A 7,521-nucleotide genomic window follows, 5' to 3' on the forward strand; every position below is an offset into this window, starting at 1 on the left:
AGAATGGATGGGATAAACTGGAGGCACGAGTAGAAGTAAATGCTGCAGATTCTCATATTTCTCTGTTATTTTGGCGAGTGTTGAGAGTACTTTCGACTGCGTTATAGCTGAATTTCGGCCTCCTGATTTTGATTGTTTTAAATCAATAGAATCGAAATTCATATCATCATTGAGAACAGTCCTATTAACCAATATAGGAATGGCCTGAAATCAGGAATTTTTGGTCAGTTTGTGAAGAACTTCTTCGGGGCTTTGAACGAGAAGGTGATGGCTTCCTTCCAAGATTCGTTACTGGGGACGAAACCTGGGTTCACTTCCACCAACCGGAACGAAGAGAGCGAGCAAGGAATGGCGCCATACCTCATCACCAAAACCAAAGAAGTTTCGAACAGAACCATCAGCAGGGAAGGTTATGCTGACTCTCTTTTGGGACGAAAACGGCGTCATTTTGGAGCATTACATGCCTAGAGGGACCACTTCACCAGTGCATCATACACAGATCTTCTAAAAAATCATCTGCGGCCCGCAATCAAATCAAAGCGACGTGGATTGCTGTCAGCAGGTGTCCTCTTGCAACATTACAATGCGAAGCTCTACACTGCCCGTACAATAGTTGCAACAACCACAGACCTGCATTTTGAGTGTCTTCCTCATCTACCATACTCACCAGACCTTGCCCCAAGTGAAGTGATTTCTACACTCCTGGAAATTGAAATAAGAACACCGTGAATTCATTGTCCCAGGAAGGGGAAACTTTATTGACACATTCCTGGGGTCAGATACATCACATGATCACACTGACAGAACCACAGGCACATAGACACAGGCAACAGAGCATGCACAATGTCGGCACTAGTACAGTGTATATCCACCTTCCGCAGCAATGCAGGCTGCTATTCTCCCATGGAGACGATCGCAGAGATGCTGGATGTAGTCCTGTGGAACGGCTTGCCATGCCATTTCCACCTGGCGCCTCAGTTGGACCAGCGTTCGTGCTGGACGTGCAGACCGCGTGAGACGACGCTTCATCCAGTCCCAAACATGCTCAATGGGGGACAGATCCGGAGATCTTGCTGGCCAGGGTAGTTGACGTACACCTTCTAGAGCACGTTGGGTGGCACGGGATACATGTGGACGTGCATTGTCCTGTTGGAACAGCAAGTTCCCTTGCCGGTCTAGGAATGGTAGAACGATGGGTTCGATGACGGTTTGGATGTACCGTGCACTATTCAGTGTCCCCTCGACGATCACCAGTGGTGTACGGCCAGTGTAGGAGATCGCTCCCCACACCATGATGCCGGGTGTTGGCCCTGTGTGCCTCGGTCGTATGCAGTCCTGATTGTGGCGCTCACCTGCATGGCGCCAAACACGCATACGACCATCATTGGCACCAAGGCAGAAGCGACTCTCATCGCTGAAGACGACACGTCTCCATTCGTCCCTCCATTCACGCCTGTCGCGACGCCACTGGAGGCGGGCTGCACGATGTCGGGGCGTGAGCGGAAGACGGCCTAACGGTGTGCGGGACCGTAGCCCAGCTTCATGGAGACGGTTGCGAATGGTCCTCGCCGATACCCCAGGAGCAACAGTGTCCCTAATTTGCTGGGAAGTGGCGGTGCGGTCCCCTACGGCACTGCGTAGGATCCTAAGGTCTTGGCGTGCATCCGTGCGTCGCTGCGGTCCGGTCCCAGGTCGACGGGCACGTGCACCTTCCGCCGACCACTGGCGACAACATCGATGTACTGTGGAGACCTCACGCCCCACGTGTTGAGCAATTCGGCGGTACGTCCACCCGGCCTCCCGCATGCCCACTATACGCCCTCGCTCAAAGTCCGTCAACTGCACATACGGTTCACGTCCACGCTGTCGCGGCATGCTACCAGTGTTAAAGACTGCGATGGAGCTCCATATACCACGGCAAACTGGCTGACACTGACGGCGGCGGTGCACAAATGCTGCGCAGCTAGCGCCATTCGACGGCCAACACCGCAGTTCCTGGTGTGTCCGCTGTGCTGTGCGTGTGATCATTGCTTGTACAGCCCTCTCGCAGTGTCCGGAGCAAGTATGGTGGGTCTGACACACCAGTGTCAATGTGTTCTTTTTTCCATTTCCAGGAGTGTATATGTTTGGACCACTCAAAGACGCAATGGGAGGAAAGAAGTTCCGTTCTGATGAAGAGGTACACCACGTGGTGCATGAGTGCTTGCGCGGACTACCAAAAGAATTTTTTTCTAAAGGAATTTATGCACTTTGTAAGCGCTGGAGGACTTACATTGAGCGTGGTGGAGATTATGTTGAAAAGTGATACAGCTTTGTACCACTTCTGCACAATAAAAAATATTTAAAAAATATTTAAGGTTTTCATTTAATCACCCTCGTAAATGAGGGTAGTATGGCGTACACAAGGTATAAAAATATAAAAGGGCACTGCATTGGTGTCATTTGTACTAAAGTGATTCTAGTGAAAAAGTTTCCGACGTTATTTTGGCCACACGACGGGAATTAACAGACTTTGAACGCGGAATGGTAGTTGGAGCTGGATGTATGGGACATTCCATTTCGGAAATAGTTAGGGAATTTAATATTTCGAGATCAAATGGCTCTGAGCACTATGGGACTTAACATCTGAGGTCATCAGTCCCCTAGAACTTAGAACTAATTAAACCTAACTAACCTAAGGACATCACACACATCCATACCCGAGGCAGGATTCGAACCTGCAACCGTAGCAGTCGCTCGGTTCCGGACTGAGGCGCCTAGAACCGCTCGGCCACCAGGGCCGGCAATATTCCGAGATCCACAGCGTCAATGATGTGTCTATAATACCAAATTTGGAGCATTACCACTCACCTCGGACAACGAAGCTGCCCGTGCCTTCACATAACGACCGAGAAAAGAGGCGTTTGCGTTGAGTTGCAGTGCTAACAGACAAGCAACACTACGTGAAATAACCGCAGAAATATATGTGGGACGTGCTACGAACATATCCGTTAGGACTGTGCCGCGAAATTGGGCGTTCCTGGGCATTAGACGACAGACGCTACTAACAGCGTGACATCGACTGCAGCGTCTCTCCTGGGCTCGAGAACATATCGGTCGGACCCTAGATGACTGAAAAACCCTGGCTTGGTCAGATGAGTTCTGATTTCAGTTGGTAAGAGCTGATAGTAGGATCCGAGTGTGGCGAAGATCCCACGAGGCCATGGACCAAAGTTGTCAACAAGGCTCTGTGCAAACTGGTGGTAGCTTCATAACGGTGTAGGCTGTGTTTACATGGAACTGACTGGGTCCTATGTTCCAACTGAACCCGTCACTGACTGGATATGGTTACGTTCGGCCACTTGTATATCATTTGCAGTTATTCATGATCACATTTCTTCGTGATTGCTTTGGAGAAAATTCTGGACAATTCGAGCGATTGATTTGCCCACCCAGATGGCACAACATGAACGCTATCTAAAATTATTGGGACATAATCTAGGGACCAGTTTGTGCACAAAATTCTGCACCGGCAACACTATCGCGATTGTGGAAGGCTACAGGGGCATGGCTCATCAGTATTTCTGCAGGGGACTTCCAACGATTTGTTCAGTCCGTCCGACACGATATAAGAGACTATCCCATGACTTTTGACCCCAGCGTGTGATGGAAGGAGGGGAGGGGAATGGCGCCAAGTAGTATGTTGCTGTTGTGGGAAAATGGAGGAGTGGAGGATGGTAAATGATATGTCGCTCGTGTGGAAATATGTTCTCGAACTGACCTGGGCATAAGACTGGAAACTGTGACTCGCGTCTCTTTGCCACTGTCATTTTTATTCTGCACTACTGGCCATTAAAATTGCTACACCACGAAGATGATGTACTGCAGACGCGAAATTTAACCGACAGGAAGAAGATGCTGTGATATGCAAGTGATTAGCTTTTCAGAGAATTCACACAAGGTTGGCGCCGGTGGCGACACATACAACGTTCTGACATGAGGAAAGTTTCCAACCGATTTCTCATACACAAACAGCAGTTGACCGGCGTTACCTGGTGAAACGTTGTTGTGATGCCTCGTGTAAGGAGGAGAAATGCGTACCATCAGGTTTCCGGCTTTGATAAACGTCGGATTTTAGCCTATCGCGATTGCGGTTTATCGTATCGCGACATTGCTGCTCGCGTTGGTCGAGATCCAATGACTGTTAGCAGAATATGGAATCGGTGGGTTCAGGAGGGTAATACGGAACGCCGTGCCGGATCCCAACGGCCCCGTATCGCTAGCAGTTGAGGTGACAGGCATCTTATCCGCACGGATCGTGCAGCCACGTCTCGATCCATGAGTCAACAGATGAGGACGTTTGCAAGACAACAACCATCTCCACGAACAGTTCGACGATGTTTGCAGCAGCATGGATTATCAGCTCGGAGACCATGGCTGCGGTTACCCTTGACGCTGCATGACAAACAGGACCGCCTGCGATGGTGTACTCACGACGAACCTGGGTGCACGAATGGCAAAACGTCATTTTTTTCGGATGAATCCAGGTTCAGTTTACAGCATCATGGTGGTCGCATCCCTGTTTGGCGACATCGCGGTGAACGCACATTGGAAGCGTGTATTCGTCACCACCCGGCGTGATGGCATGGGCTGCCATTGGTTACACGTTTCGGTCACCTCTTGTTCACACTGACGGCACTTTGAACAGTGGACGTTACATTTCAGATGTCTTACGACCTGTGGCTCTACCCTTTATTCGATTCCTGCGAAACCCTACATTTCAGCAGGATAACGGACGACCGCATGTTGCAGGTCCTGTACGGGCGTTTCTGGATACAGAAAATGTTCGACTGCTGCCCTGGCCAGCACATTCTCCAAATCTCTCACCAATTGAAGACATCTGGTCAATGGTAGCCGAGAAACTGGCTCGTCACAATACGCCAGTCACTACTACTCTTGATGAACTGTGGTATTGTATTGAAGCTGCATGGGCAGCTGTACCTGTACACGCCATCCAAGCTCTGTTTGACTCAATGCACAGGCGTATCAAGGCTGTTATTTCGGCCAGAGGTGGTTTTTCTGGGTACTGATTTCTCAGGATCTATGCATCCAAACTGCGTGAAAATGTAATCACATGTCAGTTCTAGAATAATATATTTGTCCAGTGAATACCCGTTTATCATCTGCATTTCTTCTTGGTGTAGCAATTTTAATGGCCAGTACTGTATGTTACTTGTTCGTAAATGCTACTGCTGAAAAACCTATCTCTTGTATGTAGGTTGTTGCAAACCGTATCAAACTCGTAAATAGGTGCGAATACTCCCGCTTCTTCAAGTTCGAAAATTCAAGCAGTGTTTGGGAAACGAATTCGATTTAAATCTGGAGTCTAAAGAAACATCAGCAAATCGTTTTTTTTCAGCGGTAAGTGTCGTTAGAAGTTCTATACTGAAAAGAGCTTTGACCCAGTTTTGATGGTCAACTTCTTCTGAAAAATACTTCAGAAAGTTATCATTGAATTGAGATATACCATTCGCAACCACAGACTTTATCATCCAAAGTTTTCTTCCACTATACTAGATTCTTTCTGAAGGCTGAAATTTTGCCTGACACTTGCAGAATTTTGGCCTCATTACCTTGAAGAGATAAATTTCATGAATTGAGATTTTCAAAGATGCCATAAAGAACAAAGTAAGAGTAAAATATTCCTGGATTCATAAACTCTTTTCAAGACTTTCCTACGTGGAGGCTAGCGCAAGTTACTGTAAAAATTAGGGAAACGTATTCAGCTCCTGTACCAGGGTATATTTGCTGAAAACATCTGGACCTAAGTTGCTAACCTTTAATGAAGTTTACCACCTCTATCACCGATTGAAGAACCTCATGAAGGACAGGGCTCATGCTTTCTGATCGAGAGTCCCAATAGCCTGAGGAGCCTATTTACGAATCAGAGTTTGCGATCCGGCATAGCATCCAGACGCACTACGACCTCCATCGATTATACGGCTATACCAAATGCCCAATTTCCATCCACAAAAGAGTGTAGTATTTGCGATAGGTCTGCTGCTTTTGTACGAAGAGTTATTTTCCAACAGGAAGGAAGAGCTTCACGAAATTCATTATCATTCATAAGTCTCTTACGCATCATTGTCGTTGTCTGTAGCTTCATTCACCGGAGTAGCGAAATCTTCATTCCATTTAGTTGGTTGGCTCTGACCACTATGGGACTTAACATCTGTGGTCATCAGTCCCCTAGAACTTAGAACTACTTAAACCTAACTAACCTAAGGACATCACACACATCCATGCCCCAGGCAGGATTCGAACCTGCGACCGTAGCAGCCCCTCGGTTCCGGACTGAGCGCCTAGAACCGCTAGACCACCGCGGCCGGCCATTCCATTTAGTTTTGGCACCAACTGGCAATTAATGTCGTCAGCCATATCACGTATTCTGCGACTAATACGTTGTCTAAGACATATTTACCAGTTGCTTAGCAGCTGACTCACTTACCATAAGGATACCATTGCAGATTAGCTGGTAAAATATGGTCTTCCGCTATAGTGAGAGGTTTCTTGGTCTTTGCTACGTGATAGGCAACTTTATAAGATGGGAAAAGAGCCTTTGTAGGCGTCGTAGTTCGTTTAGTGGAAACTTTTTCGTCATTTCTTTTAACTTGTGGGAAAACTATTCTAGTGATTTTATGACGCATCTTGTTACGAACCCTCCCAACAACGCCACGTGCCGTGACCAGTGTATGGGCGGCTGCGCAAGGCCGGAAACAAAGGAGGAGTCGAGAATGCTTTAATGAGTATGAAATCAGTTGAGAAAACTCGGGACCTTCTGATGAGGAAAAAATAGCTGCTTTATCAATAATTTGCATATCAGTTTTACTTCGAAGTATCTTAAGATTCAACCGTGAATCAAAGCACCTAAATAATTACACAAACGAAATAAATCTGAAGTAACGACCTGTTAAACTTCCCGTAGCATGGCGGGGCGAACCAGTCTACAAGGGGCGGTCGCGGGGGAGACGGCAGCTGGTGGACTTTCCAAGATGATGCAGTATGTTCCGTAGCGGCGGTGCTCGGGGGTTTTGTTAGCTAGTCGGCACCTGGCACTAGGGTTCCTACGACGAAAATAATTGTTGTGGTGTCAAATTATTCTTGGTCTTGAGGCGCGCACGAAAGAGAAGCCCTCCCTCCCAACGGCCGAGACTGTGCCAGGTTACGAAACCTCTGGTGCAAAAAAGGAAGTAGAAATTTTTGGAAATTTGTGGTAAGTTCCAATGGGACCAAACTGCTGAGGTCATCGGTCCCTAGGCTTACACACTCCTGAATCTAACTTAAACTAACGCTAAGAACAACACACACACCCATGCCCGAGGGAGGACTCGAAGTCTCGAACCTCCTACAGGGGGAGCCCCAAAAAGGAATTAGCGAATTCTGTGGCCCAGCAACCGACAGCTAGCCGCTTGACCATCCAGCAATTTGGCACCAGAACAATTCAGCCGTAGGAACCCTAGTGTCAGGTGCCGACTAGCTAAC

This window comes from Schistocerca americana, chromosome 5, assembly GCF_021461395.2.
Source record: "Schistocerca americana isolate TAMUIC-IGC-003095 chromosome 5, iqSchAmer2.1, whole genome shotgun sequence".
NCBI lineage: Eukaryota > Metazoa > Arthropoda > Insecta > Orthoptera > Acrididae > Schistocerca > Schistocerca americana.